Source organism: Lipophrys pholis (assembly GCF_963383615.2).
Source record: "Lipophrys pholis genome assembly, chromosome: 12".
Taxonomy (NCBI): Eukaryota; Metazoa; Chordata; class Actinopteri; order Blenniiformes; family Blenniidae; genus Lipophrys; species Lipophrys pholis.
The window spans coordinates 26414589-26438584 of NC_137641.1; positions in this window are offsets into that span (position 1 = coordinate 26414589).

The following is a 23996-nucleotide window of genomic DNA, read 5'->3' on the forward strand; positions in this document are numbered from 1 at the left end:
TTAAAAAAAAATAAATAAATCTTTGTAAAGTCGTCAGTTTTTTCAGCCACGGCATGCTTTCTTCTTCCATTTTTAACTTTGTCATTTCCCGTCTTTATCAAAACTTGCTCAGAAATGTAAAAAAACAAACAAAAAAAAAAAAACCCTGTTAGTCATGTTAGCTGTGCTTTAGATATAAAAAAAAAAGATGAAGGGAGATGACCTCAAATTTAACTTTAAAAAAAATAAATAAATAAAAGAATGAGGCTTTTTTTTTTTCTTTCTTTTAATCACAATTAATAGAGAAATGTGCCTGAATCGGACTTTTCTCTACTTTTGTATGAATAATGAAGCACAGTTGATGAGAACAGCAGCAGCAAAGTGCCAGTTGTGTTTATGTGGATGCTGAAGGGAAAACATCTTTTTTTTTTTTTTTTAATAATCGCGACCGTCTTCCATAGAGAAACTTTTTCGCCGAGTTTGATCTGCAAACACTTATCGCCTTCTCACATTTTCGTCCTTTTTGCAAGCCGCCGCCGCCGTGTCACACGGGATCGAACAGTAGCACCACCAGGCCAAACCAATGATCGAAAATGCCTTATTCACACAAGCGCTCAGTAATCCAGTGCCGTTGACTGTGGTTCGATGTTTGTGACGCGGCGCCGCCGCCATTGTCCCCCCCTTGTCAAAACATCACTGCCTCCGGCCCGGTGCATGCTGGGAGAAATCTCTCGTACGCTTCTCCGTGACGTGGGGGGTTTTTCCCTCGTCGTTAAACGTTCCTCCAATGCTGTGATTGAAAAATTGCTGAAGCGTTTTAAGGCGGGACTTCCACCCACTGTGGCCTATTTTTTTTTTGGTTTGTTTTTAACAGGTTTACAAGTGATTTAAACACAATGTAACACTTAAATGTGTCTTTTATTGAAACAGTCTTTTTTCATGTCTAACATCATATCTGCCCAAGGTGATTAAATGTAATTGTCCTTTTTAAAAAATATATATATTTTACACGACTCTTTTAACTATCTGGTTCAAACCTTTTAATGTTGATTTAGGACTGTAATATTTTAAAGGAGAACACAAATATCCATGTTGGGTTTTTGTTTGGAGATGTTAAAAAAATTTTGTACCGGACTCTGAAAAACAAAACAAACAAAAAAGCCAAATATTTGATGGCACTTGAAGGAGTTTACATGAAATCCTAAAATTGTAGCACAAAACATTTGCAGTGAGAATTCAGAATGGAATATGTTTTGATCAAAAGCAAAGCAAATCCATTTGGACACGTAAAGCACACATAGTCCGAAAGTAGTTTTCAGTACGAGCAAGCTGGTTCTTGCTTTCACCTTAAAAAAAACACACACAAAAAAACAGTAACTCGTGAATTTAAAAGGCTCCTTTCCCCCTTTTTCTTTCTTTATTTGTGATATTGAACAGAGTTTAAAAAGAGCAACATTGTGTAAATGATTCTCATACGTTTTTACCAATATTCCAGCCACTTTTTGCCTCTATTTTATGATTTCTCATTGTGCCTGTATTAAATGTGTAATATATGAATATATACAAATATATGAAAATGACTACTTTAACTGTTTCTGGTGTGATTTATTTGAGTTTTGGAAGCGAGGTGATATTGTTTAAACATGTAGGTGTGAGGAAGCTGCTCGTGTGCTCATCCTTTCAACATTTAATTTTGGGGAATCGTTCACTAACAGCTGAACAAGCTCAAGCACTGTATTGTAATACCACTTTGTACCAGATGGTGGTGTAGTGAGTCAATAGTAGTGGAAATAGCTGGTTCAGGAACTGAGCCAGTTTACATATTAAAAAGTCTGATTTCTGGATTAATCAGATTACTCCAGTGATCGTGTAGAGTTTCAAAATGCTACTGAAACTCTACACGATCACTGGAGTAATCAGATTACTCCAGTGATCGTGTAGAGTTTCAGTAGCATTTTGAAAATAACGGGAAGTTTGAATCTCACGTGAATACACCTACTTTTTGGCATAACTCAAACGGGCTCAGAATCGGAACTCATAACAAACTGCAAAAATGCACAGATCCCGACTGAAAGGTCACTAAATCTTACGGTAACTCACTGCTGCCACCTAATGCACAAAAGCTACATTACTTAAATTCTACATGTCGTACCTTTAACTTTGTTATTTTATATCTTGTTCAGTGCTACTCACTGCAAATTGGCACGCCACTCTACAAAAACTTCTGTTTTGGTAAACTCTCACGCCGTTCCAATGGAGGGAAAGTACACTGTGTGGTAAGAAAATATTGAGCTCAGGATGAAAATGGAAATATTTTTAGATCGCACAGCAGTGATCCTGTTGAAGGGAGGAAAAAGGAAATACTTTACTGGCTTGAAATCGCCCTTCAAAGTCCTTTATATCCTCCCTAAATATACAGATATTAATGATGAATTGAGTCAAACATTACAATGCTGCAAGAATGAAAACAACAAAGTCGTCTTGCAGGAGCCCGTGTCGATAAAGGTTTGCATTGAATTCTTTTCAAATGATCGAGCGGGAAAACGAAGCTTGAGGACACAAACCTCACATGTGGTCTCAATGTCACGTTTGCACCGTGAGGATATACGCATGGCCGTGCGTACACGCTCGGCACTACGTCAACACCTTGAGCGTATTTACACACTCAGTCATCCCTGTGTCTCCCCAGCCTGAAGACCTCCTCCTCGCCGTTTGAAATACGGCCTCCGCGCTGCCACATGTGCGAGCCATCAGCGTCGACTCCGGTTCCCCCGCCTGCCCGCCCCCGCTCAAGACAGGGGTGGGGTGGGGTGGGGTGGGGTGGGGGGGTGGGGGGTATCTTGGAGGTCTCTGGTGTGTGATGTTATTCTCTGAACGGCCAAAGTGAGATATGTGAGCTGAAATCATATCCAAAATGTGTGTGTGTGTGTGTGTGTGTGTGTGTGTGTGTGTGTGTGTGTGTGTGTGTGTGTGTGTGTGTGTGTGTGTGTGTGTGTGTGTGTGTGTGTGTGTTTCATACAACTCGAGATGAAAAGTGACTGGATGTGTGGGCTGTGCAGGTGAGAACGTGTTGAGGAACATCTTGACAACTTTTCTTTTGGGGTGGGGGGGATGGGGGGTAAAGGGGGGGACCATTATTTGCTTCCTTGCTGAAAGTGACTGCAGATGAAACAATAGCTGCTACTTCTCGCTCAGGGGGTCTGTGACCTTTATGACCAAAAGGGACATTTTTGTGATTTAAAATAGTTTTTTGTCTTTTTCCCACCAAATCAAATTAAACTGGTGCCGCAGCACGTTTAACCTTTGAAATGCGGCTAAAGCGGGTTATAGAATTTAACACACGTACAAAACTGTATCTTGTGTTGCATTTATGAATTTTTTTTAGTTTCAGGAGCGTGAAGATTTCATGACATTTGACCTGTTTTTGTAACTGCATGTAGTACTTTTTCTTTCTTGTAGACCATTTAACATTTAAAACCATTTTGGCTGTTTCTAAGCAGCCCCCCCTCCCCCCATTTAAATTGTTCTCTTTTTTACAAATTGTACTCAATTCAGGTATTTTTTTAAGCTGTTTTATTTTCTTTCTTTTCTTGTGATTTTTGTTATTTTTCACGATTTTACTTGAAAAACACTTTTTTAGCCAAAATTTCACAGTCCTTCAGAAAATTACCCTGGTGTGTTAGAATAATAATAAAAACTTAAATGTTTAGTCACATGTAATTTTGTGAAAGCTTCATGGAGAGCCACAGAGCAGCAGGTTGCAGACCATTTACATAATTTGATTAATATTTTAAACTTTTTTTTTTGCACCGGCGTTAGTTCGTAGTTATCAAATGGAATATGCCACAGCCTGCTATTTTACTGGATGGGCTCACTTACATGTCCAGTGTGAACTATTTAGCTTCTGAAACCACTGCTCAGTGAGCGAACCGTGAGTAAATTCAAATAAAGAAAAGTGTAATGAAAAATGTAATTCAACGAGAACAAACTGAAACTTCCATGGCCAATAATGCAGATTCGTCTATAAGTTTAATCTGTGGAGAGAAACTGACAGTAATGCTGAAATTACTAACTGGTGAAAAAATTTGTTTAACAGCTAAAACAGCTTAAAACCGTTCCGATAGCGAACACAGCTACACGCTACTAATCATCGTTAAAACTGGTAAGAATGGGTGAAACGGCTAAAACTGCTCGAATGAATAGAAAAGCTAAAAGGGTTAATATATCCAAACTCCAAAAATCTTTTTAAAGTGATGAAGACCGCTAAAATGTCCAAAACATCTAAAAACAGATAAAACAGCCAAATTTTTGTTCTTAAATTTTCAAAATAAGAACATAAACCACAGTTTTAAAAAAAATCATGGTTTATACATTTTCAAGTAAAAATAAAAAACTTTCATTGGATAGCCATTTAGATGACAACTTTTTCAAAATGGCTCCCGAGGTAAAAATTTTAGAAAACCCTTTGACTCCGTCTCCATGGAAAAGGGAGGAAAATGCAACTTTTTGAAAACGGCACACAAGGTGGAACTTTTTAAAAACATTCCATCTCTGTGAAAATGGAAGAAAATGTATGTGTCTGGTTTCGTGATAAAAAACAACAACAAGCAAACTACATTGTTTTCAAATGTTTATGCCAATTCAATTAAAAAAAAACATAGTTTACAAAACACTGCCGTGTAAACACGAAACTTTTCACTTGAAACGTGGTGTAAAAGTTTCAAACTTTTGTTTTCCTCATTTGTAAACATACAAAACGTCTCTTTTAGATAGTGAATGTTGCAGGCATATAAATAGTTTAATTAAAAATATATTTTTTTAAAAATGGTGAGGCTGTGTCTGGTATCGATTGGGCGTTCCTGTACGTCAGAGTCATCCCTTGTGAAGAAGCAGCGTTCAGGCTTCGTTGTCCACCATCACAGTTGTGTTTGTCCAGAGGCCCGGCGGAGCCATAGACTTGAGTTATTCTACAATCCAGCGAGCGAGACCCACATCAGTAACATTTATGGACGATTTATAATTGATGTGCCCATTTGATCTCTCTCTCTCTGCGCCACAAGGAAAACCATCTGAACAAACAAGCGTGGCGTAACTTTATTGCGTCGACATGGATTCCGTTCCCCCGCTCCTCCCGCTCGCTCCCCCAACACCCAGAAGACCTCTTTAGAATAACTCAAACCGCCGAACATGTCAGACTCGCAACCGAAGGCATCTGTCACAATTTTCCACGCAGACCTCCGTCAACTGTTCACCTCCGTCCCCCCGGTAGAAAAACATGAACACTGTTCAGGGTTAACGGGCTGACGGAGGAATGAGAAGAATGGAGCTGAACAAACTACGTCTGTCTGGGTGACACTATCGCATCATCGGCTTCAGGCCATCAATCAACTGATGGATATTCAATCTGACAATGTTTTCAGTAAGTTTTTAAGAGGGATACGATAAGAAATAAGAGATATGATTAAGATGAGTAGCTGAAGTTTAAACGGGGAATTAAAGTTGATCTGAGTGTCTTTGAACATGGTTTGGTCGTATTTTGTTAAAATGGTGATCTCCTGGGATTTTCCTGCAGAACCATCTCTAGAGAAATATATCTGCTACCAAGAAGTGTTAATAATTAATTATACAGGTGTATAAAATGGCCAGTGAGTATTCCAAGGGTCTGCACGCTTTATGAGAATTTTTTTATTATTTTGTTTTATTTTTGCTGCTTTCCATGCAAAATAATGGGTCTGGAGCCACAAAACATGTTTAAACTTTACATTTTTTTAAGGGGTTAGGCAAAAAAAGAAGCCTTGGCTTCAGCCTATACCCATTTCGTCTACAGATATTGTGAGAAAAAAAAATCCGGGAACTTTTAAGCACTATAAACTGAATGGACAAAATTCAACCTTTGCACCGAAATGAACCATTCATTCATTCATAAATTCAAAATGAGGATAACAGAGTTCATTGAGGTTTCTATGCATAAAAAAAAAAAAAAACATGGCTTTCTCAGAGTTAAAACCTTCATAACTAAACTTCAGAAGGGGAGAAAATTGATTAATAATGTTTAGCTTTTTTTTAATGAGTTTTGTTTTGCTACATTATTTTACTATTTTAGCAATTAGACCATTTGATGTTTTTCACTTGTTAAAGCCATTATTTATTTATTTATTTATTTATTTATTTATTTATTTATCTATTTATTTGTTTATTTATTTATCTGTCAGCCATTTTAGCTCTTTAGCATTACATTTGGTTGTGTGGTTCTGATGTGACGCACATTTTAATTTGACAAAACTACTGAACCAATCTTTTTATTTACGACTCACTTTGGTCACCTCAAAATGTGGGATCAGAGTAACATTGAAAATCTGATTTAAACGTTTTTTTCTTCTTTTTTTTCCACACAGTTCTGTGGAAGATACAGAGCCACTGAAGCTTAAAGGCCTGTATGTGGCGCCAGAGCTGTGATTTGCAGACCCCCCCACCCCACCACCACCACCACCACCACCACTGTATCCATGCTTAAGCTACTTCTCTACTCCTGGATTTTCCCACTTCACCTTACTCGTGGGTCAAAGCGGCGCAGCAATGTAGGCCACTGACGTTAGTCTTTCCATGTCCCCTCGAGGGAGAAACGCCTTTGCCTTGGATTTTTCACACTCTCAGCATCGTCTCAGGGACGACTGTCATTCAGTGAACGATCTAAATTTTGGATTTAGAGATTAAAAAAAAAAAGTTTTCATTTCATTGCAATTTTCCAGTGCTGTTTCTCGTTTTGGATCCATTCTAAACGCTAATCTCTATTTCGATCATGCACTCCAATTCCCACCAGCAGCGTTTCTGAAGCAACGAGTTGACTTTTACCGTTCTGAGTCATTTGTCTTGTTGTCGTTATGATGCAATGTTGAATTAATGAGGTGAAATACAATCTGTTGTCAACATAATCTAGGGCAGGCGGGATTCTTCTGATTGACTGAACATGTTGACATGCAGAGCATGAATGCACAGTGCATGTTAGGGTCTTTTGCCATTAGATAAATTTCCGATATATCGTGCAGTCCTGATATAAAACATCCCCGATGGAGCCTCGGTCACCTGCTAATTTCATGTTTTGCCCATTAAGACAGTGACTCATGTGAAACGTTGAGCCGATCGGAGCACACAAACGTGCCGCTGCTCCCTGCAGGAGATTTGTCCTGGCTGCTGCTGGAAAGGTGAAGTGAAATTCAGATTTGGCGAGGAGATACTCCACTGGCAGACTCCGCCGTCGTATCAGCCCTGGGGAAAGGGAGTGGACCCTTTCGTGCCATGTTCACAGAGGCACGTCACAGGCTATTTGTCATGGTAAGCGTGTGTGTGTGTGTGTGTGTGTGTGTGTGTGTGTGTGTGTGTGTGTGTGTGTGTGTGTGTGTGTGTGTGTGTGTGTGTGTGTGTGTGTGTGTGTGTGTGTGTGTGTGTGTGTGTGTGTGTGTGTGTGTGTGTGTGTGTGTTTGGGGGAGGGGGGATGACTGAGAAAGGGTCACATCTTAATTCCTGCAGTGGACCTTTGGTCCTTCTGCCGTGGCCCAGCACAATTTTGCTTGTCTCTTGAGTAATGATACGGAGGATGCCATTGGAGGGGGGACATTAGTTTCTCATTCTAAAATAGACCTCAAGCAGTTTACATGTCGTGTTTTATGACTTTACAAGAACGAGCGCTTCCCACTCCTGTGTGCGGGGACCCATTGGCCTACATGTTGATGGTCTCATGCCTTTGTGGGATTTCTGCAGGGTGCCATTCATTTGAAACAGGTTGACAGACAAGAACAAAAGGATTCAACATTTTCCAGATCAACAATCCAGAGCCTGACGACATGATCTTTTTTTAATTTACGTCAATTATTGCTACTTTGTGATTATAGGAGAAAATACCTAAACATATACATAGTTAATCAGTCACGTCACACCATCTTTAAAGGGGTTATTTGATCAACAAACATGTATTCAAAGTTTATTGCCCCAAATCCAGCTTTTCCTTGATTCTCATCCATTTGAATATGGGATCATAGGAGGAGCTGCATTCAAAATCTGCTGTGTCTGTGTGAGCTGGACTGGCTCCGCCCACACATGCCCATCTTGGGAAGAGGAGGAAGTACTTCCTCTCATGGTGCCATGTGCCAGAGCAGAGCTGCCTGATTGTGGGAGGAGTCAAAGAGAGGGCCTACTTTGATTGGGATTGGCTTGTAGGGTTTGATTCCTGATTGGCTCGTTGGAACAACACACTTTTAAAAAAAATTTAAACAAGCCAGGGAGAGAGAGGACAGACTTTCTTCACTTCCTGGCCGTCATTCCGGGTATGCGGACGCATACTACTGTTGGAAAACCATTAGAAAGTGAATTTCACATAGTATGACCCATCACATCAAGAGTACTGCCTGTAAAGACGGAGAAGCTGAGCGAGTTGGTTTTAAAGAGCAAGTTAAAAAAAAAAAAAGAGAGAAAGAGTGGTTTTCCTCTCTGAAAACGCTGGCAAAGTGTGGACGGAACGATTATCCAATAAAAATGTGGGAACACTGCAGTAAAGTCAATGTCTAACACTGGACACGCCATCCTCTGTTCAATCCATTAAACTCTTGGCTATAACGCTATACGTGTGAACCGGGAATGTTTTTTTTTTTTTTGTGGTATGATAAGTACACTGGCACTTTGGGCAGATAGCACACTTGCAGGGGTCCTGGTGGGGGGGGGTTAAAGTGGTAGATTAACTAGGAAGTTGAATGCTGACAGTAACCGACATGTGTAGATGTTTAATAGAAACCCACTGCATGGGTCACATGTTGAATACCTGTGTAAGTTCACTGCTCGTAGTCAGTGTGTGTGTGTGTGTGTGTGTGTGTGTGTGTGTGTGTGTGTGTGTGTGTGTGTGTGTGTGTGTGTGTGTGTGTGTGTGTGTGTGTGTGTGTGTGTGTGTGTGTGTGTATGTGAATTTGTTTTGTGTTTTAGAGTCAACAATTAACCGAAAGGCCCCCAATCCCAAACCCCAATAAAGTCTTTGCAAACAATTTTTTTTTTCCCAACAATGGTGTATTGTATAAAGGTATTTTGTTCTAAATATGTAAAACCTTTGGAAAAGTATGACAGGATTCCTTGGGTCAAGGATAAACTGTAACTTTGGCGAGTAAATAAAAACCTAACAACGCTGAGGTCTGTGCAGTCTGACACACGGCATCCTGCAAAATGGAGTGATTTTAAGAGATCTTGCATGAGATGAAAAAAAACTACATACAAACGGTTTCTGTTTTTATTGATATTTAAAGTAAAAAGATATTTCGTCTCAAAATTAAACCCAATTTTTACTTGACTCAAGGTAGACTTTCCACAGCTAGTGAGCCGATGAAGACACACCTTAGAACAAGTGTCTCAAACAAACATTTATTAAAATTAGTGAAATTATATTGATGCGTGTCAGTGAAAATGATTAAGCGATTAAACAATAATGCTGGAAAAAAATCACCTCAACTGTAAAAATGCTTGGTTAAAAAGAGCCTTGGCCAATTTTCAGTATACGTTTTTTTTTTGGGCGGCTTCATCAAAATGACTCAGCACACCATCTTGTGGTGAGAACTTGTATTGCAAGATGAACGATATCGCAACAAGACCTCGAAAAATTCTATTTGCGATAACTCTATGACTTGTGTTGCCCTTTCTTTTTTTTCTTTTTTTTCCCGAATGCCAATGTTTCAATATATCCATTAAAGACCATCTCCAAGGAGATAAAGAATGTCAACTTCACGATGTGTCTGCTAAAGTATTTAATTGAAATATGCACCACCTGACTTACCCCACAGCTAACTATGGGGCAAATCTCAACCAAAGAAAAGTCTTGAAAGGAAAATAAAGACTTTCCTTCAATGTGGACCGACTCATTTACATTTGCTGCCAATGACGCAGGTTTACATGCAGGGAATCGAGCAAATTACGAAATGAAGGTAATAGTGCCGCACAGATCAAATGTCTGAAAGCACTAAAAATAGGTAAAAGAGTATTAAAAAAAAAATTTCTAAGTACAATAGCCGAAATAGATAAATTACTAAACTTAGCTGAAAACAGAGCTGTAAAAGCTACAATGGTTAAAACAACTAAAGCAACTAAAATGGATTGAACCACTAAAAATGATCAAATGAAACAAAACAGATGTGGTAAATTTAACAACTAAAAGTTATTAGACTTCCCGTTCATAAATTCAACGTCAGCTACAATTTTAGGGAAATTTAGCAAAACTACACACATTTTTAATCTATTCCCTTCATTTTAGATATTAAACATGTTTTGCTGCTCCAGACGACGTTCACTTGTTAAAAAAAAAGCTGAAAACCAACCAAAGGTTGTACCAAACACAAATTTAGAATGATGGTTGTGTATTTCAAATAAATTCAGATTTGTTGGTACCCCTAAGAGAGTAATTTTATTTTTTTAAATAAACTTTCTTTTCTGGTATTGAAATGCCACCAAGTGAACTGTACGGCGGGTGGATGAAGCAAAACAAAACAAACCCTGGGGACCAATACACCCTCGAGTGAGTCAACAGGACATAAACACAGAACTTTTCCTTCCTTCCAGAGAGGAAATGTTCACTCTGTAAATATTTGGAGTTTGTTAATTGAAAGAATCTGCGCGGCTTTTTTAAAATTCCGGGCGGTTCTTTAAACACTGGGCTCATATGGATTCTTTGTGTAGGTATCTGTCCCCCTGTTCATTAGAGCCAAATGAAATGAGCTGAGGCTATGGTAAACACACACATCCACATCCAAGGACACAGATACGTGCAGGTTGGGTCCAATCAGCCTCTCGTGTGTTTGATAGCCGGTCGTTTCCCTTTTGTTTTTCGCGTATTATGCCGCTTTCTGACCAGCCGGCTTGTTACACGCAACGCGACCTGGATGTGCTTTAATGTAGGCAAATGCAAGCAAGCCCACTGGGAGGAGAGCAGACTGCTCTGATATTCAGCTGAAGTACATGTTTGCATGTCACCGTGTTTGCATTCGGAATTAAAATTTCATGAATGTAGGTGCAGCACACACACACACACACACACACACACACACACACACACACACACACACACACACACACACACACACACACACACACACACTGTTGCTTTGTCATAAAATCATGAGAGGAGCGTTAAAATAAGACACACACACACAAAAAAACTGTCTGATTTACCCAAATTACACGTTCACGTGAATAGATTGCATTGTGAATGTACGTGCGTTCTGCAGGAAATTCACTTAAGAAAAAAAAACAACAGTCGGTCAGATCACGTGCCGAGAGGAGCGTTTAAATTGGAGCGTTTAAATTGGAGCGTTTAAATTGGAGCTTTGTTTGCTTTCCACCCTGTTCAAACGAGATCGACGTGCTGGATGTGTCGCCTCCTTGTCAGTTTGCTCGTGGTCGCCTCCAGCAAGCAGTCAGACGTGTTGGAAGAGGACGTTATCAAAAGTATCAGGGCGATACCAAAAATTAATCTGGAATGGCAAAAACAAAAACTTGTATAATGCGTTATCGTGTTTTTTTTCTATGTCCAGGACAACCTCAAACACCAGCTCAAACTGAAAAAGCAAGGTCTGCATGTAGACTTAATATAGATTGACTTACACAACCTGACAAGTCTATTTCTTAGTTATTGTCGATGGAAAATTCAATTAGAAACTGGGAATCAAACCTCAACCTCCTTGTTTGAAATATCAGTGCTAACCACTGCACCAACAAGCCAATTTGGAATTCACTGTATTTTTTAATTTTAAGGCTACCACTGAATTAACATGGCATAATTAATACACTTTAAAGTAACTTGGGTGTGTGTTTATTTTTTTACTTTTTATATTTGAAAATGATAAAATCTGTGTTAATAAAGCAGTTTGTAGTGTTAAAACATTTAATAATACCACCATATCATCAAAATATAATGCAGATTTTCAAGCATTTTATGTTTTATTCATGAACTTTTACCGCTGCCTGCTGGGAATTAATGAATAAATAGGATCGGTTCATCTTTGGCCTTGTTTTATTTCCGCCCTGTCATTAGGGTTTCTTGTGTTTCATGTCGAGTTCATGTTTTAGTTTTGTATATTCGCCGTTAACCTCCCCACTCCTCCGTGTCTCTGTGCTCCTGCTTGTTGATTCGTCAACTTGTGATTGATGTCGGCTGTGCCTCGTTGTCTCGTCACCCCTGGTGTGTATAAATAAGCTCTTCCCAGGTTTTCCTGTATGTTGAGGTTTGTTGTTAGAACCATTTGGGGTCGATTGATTCGATGAATGTTGATTTCATCTCATGTCCGTTTCCCTTCATCACGTATCTAAATAGTCAGATAATGTTTTTTTTCCCTTTCCTTTTGGCCATGGTGTCAAAATCGGTCATTTTTCTACGTTTCTACCCTTGAGACAACAATCCCATGTAGTGTTTTCTCAAAAATATTTGTGTATTCTAAGGGGAATCAGTCAAAAAGTTTTGGGGAAATAAAAATACATCAATCATTATCTAAGCTATTGGTTTTCGTTTAGTGAAGGTGGATTGTTAACTCGCAGGTCACGGCTGAGAAACTCTGGCTTGACTCGGGTGAATTATTTTCTCTAACTGGAAGGTCGGCGAGTGTCTTTGGGCAAGAAACGACTTTAAGTTGCTTCCAATGAAGAATTGCTGCCTTTGCAAAGCAGCGCTTACATTACTAGTTGGTCTAGATTTCTCTCATTTTTCAAGTATTTCATCAAAATCCGATAAATAAGTAGATAAAGGAAGGTCAGATGGAAGTTTTCGTCTGCGGCGACGTCTCTGTGGTGAGGACGCCTGCGTGCTCCGTGTGGTTTTCACTTCACGTGCCGCTCATCCAGCCCCTGACTGTGACACGTATAGCGTGATGTGTTTTTAAAGCCCCTCCACTTTACATGCTACACCGATTGTTCAGCCCGTGCGGCATGAGCTGATAAGTTATGCATAACGTCGCGGTGAGAAGACGTGTCCGTGTGAAATGACATGTGACAAGCTGGATTTGGGATCACGTTCTGTGCGTGCGGGGGAATCTCCCTCTTCCTGTGCCACTGCCTCTCAGACGGACTTTAAACGCGACCAGATCCACTTCTCTGGGTCATTTCACTCAAATGACTTTCGTCCTTTACAAGTACTTTTCACAGAATTAATCCACAATGACTTTGAGTTCCAAATTATCGCTATTTCTTTTTTTTTTTTTTTATCCGTTTTGGTTGTTTCAGCAATTTGTTCTTTAAAACCATTTTAGTATTTTATTCCATTTCAGCCGCTTTAGATGTTTTTAGCTGTTTTAGACATTAATTACTTAATATTATTGCTGTTAAGCTGTTCTAGCTACTTTAATCTTTTTTTTTAAAAGATGTTTTAGACATTTTAACTTTTATTTCTTACCCATTTTCTCTGCTTAAATAGTTTTAAGCCTTATCGGCTGTTCTAGTTGTTTTAGTCATAATAGCGGTTTTTGCTTGTTTTGCCATTTTTAACCGTTTTAGCTCTTTTCAAACATTTAGTCTATTTTACCAGTAAGGCCCCGTTTACAGGACGTTTTAAAACAATGTCTGTTTCTACGGACACAAGCAGAAACACTGGAATTGATGTAGTTTTCATGTTAGGCCACTTGTGGGTGCTGTTGATATTTTTCGGAATTAAACTACACACATGCGTGCAAAGAACAATACGCATATCTACTATGTGGTGCACATGTGCACTAGCATTGTTTTAGGAAAGTTGCATTTCCCCTCCGGTTTCGTGGCGACGGAGAGGTTTGGTTGTGTTTTCAAACCATCCACGGAGAAACATTTTAGAAAAGTTCCGACTGGTCGTGTAAACGAACAGTTTTCACTCTTAATCAACTTTACATGTTACACTTTATGTTACACAGATTTTCTGCTGTGTGCTTTAGCTTTTTTTCTTTTGAACAACGTCTTTTTATTTTCAAATACAACCAATAAACAATATAATCACATAACTTTTACATCAATTTCTCAATAACCCCACCCCACCCACAGTTACTGGACCATCTGCAAGCTTACTAAGCACATTTGTAAACATATTGACAACAAAAAGGAAAATTAAAAATAACAGGTACATAGTCACTTGGGTTATGTTTCAATATTGGCAGCTGCCATGTTTTCGTGCTTTAGGTTTTATTACTAGCAGGTTGTTTTTTTTTTGCTGTTGTTTTGTTTATTTCATCCATTTTACGTTTGTTTTTAAAACCACAAACTAGGAATAGAGTTAAGCTGAGCCAGAGCTTGTTGCCGTTGCGATTTTCCGAAATAATTGCCCAAAACCAAGAACTAGTATGAGCACTGTGTGTATGAATAAATTCTATAACTCTATATAACCATAATTCAAAGACTCAACCCGTCCCAGACGTCACCTGTCCTCCTTAAGTCTTTACCTCCGCTCTGGAAGTAGAACTGTATTCCCTCTCGCTGGAGTATTTACGGACGGTAAAGCAGAGAAGTTGCTCTTTGAACTCATACCGTGAGCTTAAAACGGGATTGAAATGCAGGTTAACCTGTAACTTGTCTTCGTAGCAGGCAGGAGCCTTCAGGGTTACTCGGTCGTTCCTCACCGAGAAAGTAAAGCGTTGTCATCCAGTTTCGCTCTGGGACTCATGCACCAGGAAGGACAGCACGATTTTTGGATCGGCTTTGCCGGGCAACAGCCTGCAATGGAGGCCCAGCATGCAAGAACTCCCTCATTCGCCAGTGACTCCAATCGTGCGGCTCAACCTGCGGCCGGCTGCAGCCATCATTCCCGCGGTTTCCTGGACGGCGAGAAGACCGGCGTGGCCCTGCTCTTCTCCGGAGCCTTCCTCGCCCTGGTGGGCATCACCTTCACGGCCATGGGCTGGAGGAGCTATACACCCAACTCCAGCTTCCAGTGGACGAGGCTGCTGGGCCCCATTCTCATCTCGTCAGGAGGGACTTTCATCCTCACCAGCGTCTGCAGGTTTGGGATTCGGTCCGGTTGGCCCTGCGTGCGACCGCAGGATGAGGTGTTCGTGATACCCGTGAGAGAGCAGCCGTCGGGGAGGTCACCGTTCATGTTTCAGGGCATGAATCAGCCAGTCGTGCTACAAGGCGGAGCGACGATGCTCTACATGCCACCCACGTACAACTTCATGAGCCCGGATGTGGAGCAGGCCGGTGGCTGTGCGAGTGACGCGGCGGCAGCGGCGCTGCCGTCATACGAGGCCATGTTTCCTGCGGACAACGCGGCAGGGGAAGGATGCTCATCTGGGAGCACAGAAACAGATCTCACCGGCAGCAGGTAGGGACCCTGACTGACATTCATCCAACTCCCCTGAAAGATTCGTTTTACTTTAATGGTTTGACCTTGAGTGGGATTTCTAGAAGACAAAACAAAAAAAATGGTGAAATCAGCTTCGAATGTAAACCATCCACTCATAAAAAGTGACGGTATGGACGTATAAACATATGCCCAATCGCTTTAAAAAGTAATAACAATTTAGGAAAATACTCACTGTACAGGAAGTAGAACCTGGATTGTATGATTTTAAGATAACATAGAACTATTGAGTTAAAAAAAATTAAAATAAAATAAATACATATATATATATATAATGAAATTGTTGACTGCCCTTCCTCAAATAACTACAACCTGAATACAATAATACTTTAAATGAATGAAGTGCAAAGTGGAAGAGAGATTAATGGAGAAGAAAACAGTCAATTGTACACGACCACCAGCTGACACATGAAAATGTTTATCCTGTAAGAAAAATACAGCAGGATGGTGTGAAATCACACATACATGGTTATATATTTGTAATTTGTGTTTCATTGAGTGTCTTTAAAGCAGAAAAAGCATTTCTAGAATGGCCACAAGGAGAGAAAATCGCTGGTGTTTAGGAGTCTGGGCTTTTGGTTCTTCCTGCACAGTGCGCGTTGTAAACCGGTTAAATCCAAACAAAACATGCTTTCAAGGTTAATTCGTGACTCTAAACTTCCTGGAGGTGTGAATGTGGGTGTGACTGTCCGTTTCTTTGTGACTGACCACCTGGCAAACCCTTGCTTTGCTCATGTGGTGAAGAAGATGGATTGTTAGAAAAGAATTGGGCGCATAGTCCAATCTCAGGATGATGGGTATAAAAAGATCAAATGAGATTCCAGTCTTTATTCACCTCATGTAGCCCCGGCCTTCTATAGAGAGTTAAACATCCCATAGTTTCAACGTGTCTGAAGACTCTCCGTGAGGCTTACCCAACATGCAATGTGCCCACAACAGAGTCAGCCGGGGCACGGAGTTGATCTTAAATCAAACTTTAGAGCCTTAAAAGTCACATTTTCTCTCAGTTTTCATTAAAGCCGACACATTGTGCCAGAGTTAATTTAGTTTTAACCACAGAATCACTTTTCACTCGGCCCAGAGTGGTTTTTGGCTGTCAGTGCGCTCTCACCCAATTATGGTGCAATTAATGTCTCAATGATAGTCAACATGTGTCGATTCACTGTCTGTGCAACGCGCCACAGTGTGAATGCTTGGTATTGTCACTAAGAGCAGGCGGCTGCATAATATTGTTTGCCTTTTCATAAAATTAATTAAGCCACGTGTCAGTAACATTGGGACGGTTTGGACCAAAATAGTTTCCCCTTCGTCTCATATAATCTAATGTGTAGGCTATAATGTCATATTAGAGACCGTTTATAGTACACATGTGCAGAGGTGAGCAATAAGACGACTTTTAAGTAGCGTTTTCACACATCTGCACATTTGTCACGTTAAATTTTTGACTTTTACTCCCTGAATTTTAGACTTGGAATTGTAAAAAAAACCCAGATTTTCTGTAGTTGTGTCATTAGTTTTGACTGATTTCAATCCAAATGAACTTACCGGGAGTCGTTTCGGCTCCACAGCAATATAGTCGTTCACATTTTCGTGTTCTGGGTTCGATCTTTTGTTTGCATGTTCTCCCTCTCTCTGCACGGGTACAGTGGAATCCTTTGACAATCTGAAAACAAACAATGCATGTGAGATGAGGGTCTTTATTGTGTTTGTCGGTCAGAGGCAAACAACGTCCATCAATGCGAAGGCCACAGAACGTCCTCCTTCACTACTATGAGGCCAAATTACAATCCAGCTCTTCACAAGAACATTTAGGTATCATATGTCTTATTAAACCCAAATAACTGATGATGGATTGGATTCAGAGACACACAATCCCATCAATAGTTATCTTTTTTCCTTGCACGTCTACATCTAAGAGCCTTGTCCGTGTTTTTTTTTTCTATTTCACTTGAATAAAAAGTTGAGTCAACACATCTACTTTAACTTTTGCCTTTTCTCGTGATTCTTCAAACAACGGGGAATCATTAGGCAGGAATCTATATGTCATCACATATTTTCCCACCTGTTCTCAAACTGAGCTGATTCAACAATAACATAATGTGTTATTCCCGAACAAAAAAAAAAGAAAAAAAGAAAAAGTTTCTTTCCACAAATTGTGGGGTCCCAATTATATGAAATCCAATCAAATATCCTCCGACAGACCCTAAACACGAAGCTGCATTCCATTAGCGGAAAGTTACAAGTTTTCACTTTCTTTTATTGTTTTTAGACAATTACTCCCAGCAGGCTTCCAGGAAAGCAATTCCCTTTAATAAAAACAGACAGCAGGAATAATACAGTTAACCTAGAATAACTACAAAACTGCCGCTCCCTTCATATGAAGGCATGCTTGCTCACCAGCTCACACTTATGTTGTCACAACTTCTGACCTGCTTCAGTGTGTTTCCTGGGGTTAATGCCAAAATAGAGGAATGATCAGGGGAGAAATTGCTCAATTTTTATATTTTCCTTGAAGGGGCAATAGGGCCTAAGCATAACCAATTGTATCTGTAAATATTTGGATATTAGCCAGTCCTTTTTTTAAAAAAATTTTTTTATACATGTAGCCTGAGATGTGTTTTCTCCATTTCTTTATTCTGCATAGAGTGCAGAAGACAGAAGAAGAAAGGAGCCAGCATGTGGACAGGAGCAGCTCCACTTGTTCACAACCACCTGCATACGAAGACATCTACCCTTCGTCTCACAAACCCAACTCGTCCTGAATATCTCCGGACCACTCATGGATTCACCAGGGCATTTGTTCTTTTTCTTGTCAATGAATGCAAATATAATGCGTATTGTGTCCCGCAAAAATAAATCTCCAACAGGCTTTTGTTCCATCAAAGAGTAACTTATTCTAAGTGCTGCGTCACCAAACAGCTGTTATCATGTTAGACTTAGCATTATAATTATGTATGAAGTCATAAAACCCACTGAAGATGAGGCCCCCTTGGGAGGAAAATCCCATTAAAACAGAGGTTTATGGACAACCTCGGAGCAATCACGAGGTTTTAAAGATTTGGGAACACACAATGACTAAATAAATGTAAGCCCAAAGGGGAAAAAATTCATGTAGAAGTTCATGTATCTCAATAGTTGGACAGATGCTGGCAGAGGAAGTGCAGATAAGCCAGGGCTGCATGCAATAAAAGAGACAAACATGAGAGACATTTTCCTTTTTTAATGTTTAGAAAATAGAAAATTTACACGAAAAAGAAATACATGGTGATTGTGCAGTTTCGCACAGTTTGATCTGCTCACATTTCTCTGTGATCTCGTAAGAAACCATGGAAATCGGCAGCGATCAACTGAAAATAAGCAACAAATCAGTTTGTGAAGACAATCAACATTTTCGTGCCACTGCTAAATAATGACGTTCACTTGATGCAAAAATGAAAACACCCAAATGAGGCACTGTTTACACGTTTTCCTTTGTTTTTCTGCGGGATCGTTCATGTCAGGTTTTGCGGAGGGGAGGTTTGTTGTGTTTGCAGGACAGACACAAGTGTCGCTGCACCACACGGGGGCAGAAATACTGAGCAAATCAATGCACCTTAATGCACCAGGGGCAGATCAGGTGGTTCCACCACCAGGCTGGGCCACTGGGTTCCCCCCACTACGTCTGCAGCTCATAATAGCAATAATAATAATATCAACAATGGATCTTTGTTAATTTATAATTCTTTTTAAATAAAAGGTTCAATTTCCCGTGTTTTTATTAAATTTCATACATTTTGTGCTTCCACATCTCAACTTTTGCTTTCGTGTTTTATTCCATCTCTTTCCAATTTTTTATGCGTCTTTTTCGTAAATCTTTTTTTTTTTGTCTTATTGGACTTTAAATGATAACTTTGCGGCATAAACAAACTGTTGAAGTAGAAATCTGTGGATTGTTTTTCATAATTCAACACATGATGAAGAGATGTTCTTAAGTTTAAAAAAAAATCTAACACAATTAAACAAAAATAAAAACAATTGTAAACAATCCCAACAAGAATAAAGTCCAACATTTATTCAATGTAAATCAAAAATATATAAATAAATAGTCAATATGTGCACATAACAGACATAAACAACACGTGGAAGAACAAAAAAAGTTTGTATTAGTATAGTCGTTTTAATAGAACTTTTAAACTAATTAATAAAGTTTTTTAATATGTGATATATTTACTTTGTTGAAATTCTACATGTTGTTCCCTCTATTACAGAATGGTAATTTATTTAATATTTCTAAAAGCATAAAGTAAATTAAAGTAAAACTAAAAACTATTTCACAAAAGAAAAAGATGTGCGCGTTTTCGATATAAGCGGTGCGTCTCCCTGAATGTTATTAAATGAACTCCACGAATCACAGAAAAAGTGGCTCTCAGCAGGAGAAAAAAACAGTTCACGTACTTTCACTTTGCAATCGACGTGAAATGTCAGCGTGCTCCACTTTGGAAATATGGTTATGATAAAATGAAAAGTCCTTTCCCACTCAAAATGCGCCCCCACGCAGTCTTCCTCCATTTTACGCGTGGCTTTGCTCCAACTGAACAGACGCAACTTGCAAACAACTTTCTCCCTCCAGAAAAACTGAAAAAAAAAAAAATAATTCATAGCAATTTAGAAAACATCCCTGGACCTCCCTCAAACTCGTGCAGATCTGCAACCGCAAGCGCAATATGACTTTCATTATTTTTACAGCATAGTAAAAACGCGGGTGGCCGACAAGGCCCATTATTTCCCCATTTTTGGAGAATTGGAAACGATTTATGAAAGTATTACGGAACATGCTGAACGATAACGACTCGGTTATATAAAAAAAGGAGAGACGCAAAAAAAAAAAGAAGAAGAAAAATACACAAAATCCCAAATATATGATTTTTTTTAAGGAGATTAATTGGTTATTTGAGAGTAATTTTAAAGTCTATTAATGCCAGCTGGAGATCTTTAAAAGGTAAACAGGTTATTTACAACCATGTATACCGAAGTAACTCTGAAATGACATCATGGTGCATAAACCTGCTGGAATAGTTAAAGTATTTACTGCGCTTCCTCGAACGCAACAGGTGCTTCCCCCCAACTTTATTTATGCATCTCTGCAGGACTGCGCCAACTCTTCCTCCTGGTTTGCGCCTTTTAAATCACGTGTTGTTTTTTTTGTTTGTTTGTTTTCTCGCAGGATGAGCGTGCAGTGTATTGTTGTGTCCGCTGAAGTGGTTTGATTGTGCAGCAAGCCTGGATTTGGAAACTCAGATGCTTTTCTTTTTTCTTTTTTTTTTCTCCCGCCCCCTCTCCCCCCCCCCCCCCCTTTTTTTTTGAAATCAAAAATACCAAAGGGGTCAGATAATCCGTGGAAATCATGATTAGAGTGGAGTAATTAGCGCCGACCTCGCGGTGCAGCCTGTGGACAGCGGACATTGTGTTTGCATTGTTTCCACAGCACAGTCCCATATGGCGCAGTGAGGAGGCGCACTCTGCGCCACTCACAAACAGCTGAAGCCGCTGTTTGGACTGTAACTTGAGCTCATTGTGCGGCGGAAACTCAACAAGCGGCTTTGTTTTGACTGACAAAAAGCTGCGCCATGCTGTAAGAAATTAGATTTTTTTTTTTTAAACCCACGAGAGTCCATTCTGTGCAACTTTTCGGTTGTATTAATAAAGTCTCCCACCGACGAACCTGCAAAGTTTGATCCAATACTTTAGCATTAATTGTTTGTCCCCCCTCACAAAGATGTTGTACCTCAAGGGGTCATTCTGTTAATAAATAAATAAGTACTCGTTTCCTCTGTAGCCAATTCTTCATGGAAACTTTTTCTTCTTTTGGATGATTTTAAAATGCATAATTCCTCGTATTATTCAACTACATACAAAATATCTCAAAACGTGTGTCATTAATCCACAAACCGTTGGCATCTTAAAACTTTATATACAGGGTGTAATTTGTGAGGAAAATCAAAAGAGGGATTTTTTTTTTTTAACCCCCCAAAAAAATAAATATTCAGAGTCACTGCAGTGTAGTTATAACGTAACCTGTTAGTTACGTGTGTTTTTAATAAAATGACAAAGTCTCTCCACAACTCCATTGTATTTCTGGAAAACAATGAATGTTATGGTGTAATGGAGACAAAATGTAAACACTAATAAACGGAAAAATACATTTTACAGGTGTATCCATTGAATATAATTAAGTTTTTTTAAACTTTAAAATACATGGAAGATCTATTTTAACCAAATTTGTAGGCGTGAGTTTGAGTTTAGAGTTAATCCTTTGAGTTTCTGTCTGCATGAGTAGTTACTTATATTTGTTTTTTAAATATATTCATTAGATGTGTTTTGTGTGCTCTGCCGCTTTACAAACTATGAATGGAAGACACATTGGATCCCAGCAGTAAAATAATTAAAAAGGGAGGAATAGATAGAGCAGAGGGAGGGGTCCTCACTTCCACACCCACTCAACAAGTCACCCGCCTACATTTTTATAAGAATAAACTTTATACTATCTTTATTCTATCACTCAAACAAGTTATGTGACATAAGCACTGGTATACAGGACAATTACACCAGCTATAAGCTGAAGCTTTTATCCATTTGAGTTCTGTTATTTATTGTTTCTTCCAACAATAACGGGCCATTTCTGCCCCTGATCAAGGGATTAAATAGCTTTTGTTAACAGTGAAAGTTTAAATATTCTGCAACCAATCTGACTACAACATTTCTAAATTCCCTTGTGATGTTATTTAGCCTGCAAAACATTATTACGTTTAGAAGCCGCTTTTTCAAAAACTAAAACAAGAAGTTGTTTTGAAGCAACTCGCTTGAATAGAGTTTATCTTATGACTGTTTTCTTTGTAAATTTAGTCCTGAAGATAGAATAATGTGGCATTATTGCGCCTTTAAAATGACCTTACAAAAGGATTAAGAAAGCAGCATTTACAAAGTTATGCTTATATTAAGGTCCATGTCAACCAAATTGCATATTGTGTGATGGCTGCTGGCGTCAGAGGGACAATAAACAGTGAGATTTCTCATTTGTTGGTCTTTGCTCCATCCTTTTCTCTCTTAAGCAGCCGGTGCAGAGGAACGCCGCCTCCTCTGAGTCTTCTTACTCTGCACAGGTTTCTTCTTCCAAAGGAGTTTCTCTCCTGAGTTGTCGCCTGTGGGTCATGTGGGATTGTGGGGGGTTCTCTCTGTCAAAGTACCATGAGATTAATATGTTGTCATTGGTGTATTAAAAACAAACAAACAAAAAAAAAACCCTGAATAAAATGTAATGAAATTTTTTCTGAAAATCTCTTGAATTTCAAAACTTTTTAACTTTTAAAAAAAAAAGAAAACCAGAACCTCGTGCATATGTTTACTGTAGATGTTTGTATTTGAGTGTACACTTATGGACACATGTGAACAGAGGTTTTTTTTTTTTTTTTTTTTTCAAAAACAACAACAAAAAAAAAATAGGATGCAAACTTTAATTTCTTCTTTCTTTTACAATTTTGACTGGAGAGGCCGATCTGGCAAAGCTCACTCACATTTTCATCTCAAGAGTCCCCAGTGATTATTTTTAGCAGCTTGAAGTGGCTGTTTTCAAAATAAGTTCCTGACCGTATATCAAAAGATCTCAGTGCCACAGTGGTGGGCTCACTCTGTGTGTGTGTGTGTGTGTGTGTGTGTGTGTGTGTGTGTGTGTGTGTGTGTGTGTGTGTGTGTGTGTGTGTGTGTGTGTGTGTGTGTCTATGTAAGAGCCTGTGCAACTACAGGGCACACAGACTAGGGGGGGGGGGGGGGGGGGGGGGAGCAAATGGATTCCATGTTTGCAGGAAAACACGCTGGAGGCGCAGGAAAAACTTTGTTGTTTATGAAGAACACGTGAAGCCAATCAAATCTGAATTATCTTCCTGTTGTTCCAGCTTTTGTCGTTTGCAGATTTCAGTCCGCTCGCCAGCAGTGTCACCACCCAGAGAGCAGGTCTGTGTCTGAGCTATGGAAGGTAGAGGAGTTTACAGACACACACATGCAATGAACTCACATGCACCCACAGGAAGAAGACAAATAAAAAAAGCTGACACTGATTTACTGTTTTCCCTCTAAAACCAAAAAAAGAGAGAGAGCGAGAGATGTGACTGGTTTTTTCACTGTTGTTTTTTGTGTTACTTCCGAACTGCTTCCAGTGGTGAAGGTGTTGAAAAAGCCAAATTAACAGTTAAACTTTATCATGAAGGTTCTGGGCAAAACCAACACCCTTCAGACTTTTCCCACACACACACACACACACACACACACACACACACACACACACACACACACACACACACACATACACACACACACCAGCCTGCATGGGGATGAGCGACTAAACCTCAAAGAGATCTGATAAAAAAAAAAAAGAAAAGTCAACCCCACAGGAAATGATTTGCAGATCTCCTCAGCATAATAACCCATTTACATACTCAAGAAACACACGTCTCCACTTCTTTCTCTTTTACCCTCTCCACGTGGGTTATTTTCTGTTACTCGGAGACACATTTGAACGTTAAAAACAGGCTCAAGTGCCTGGAAAACACGGGCAAGAGTGACACACACTTTTCGGGGATCCAGGCGGCCGGAGGTGGCGGCCCCTGCTATCCAGAGCTACTGTGGCAAAACTATCAGCCGGGTCCAG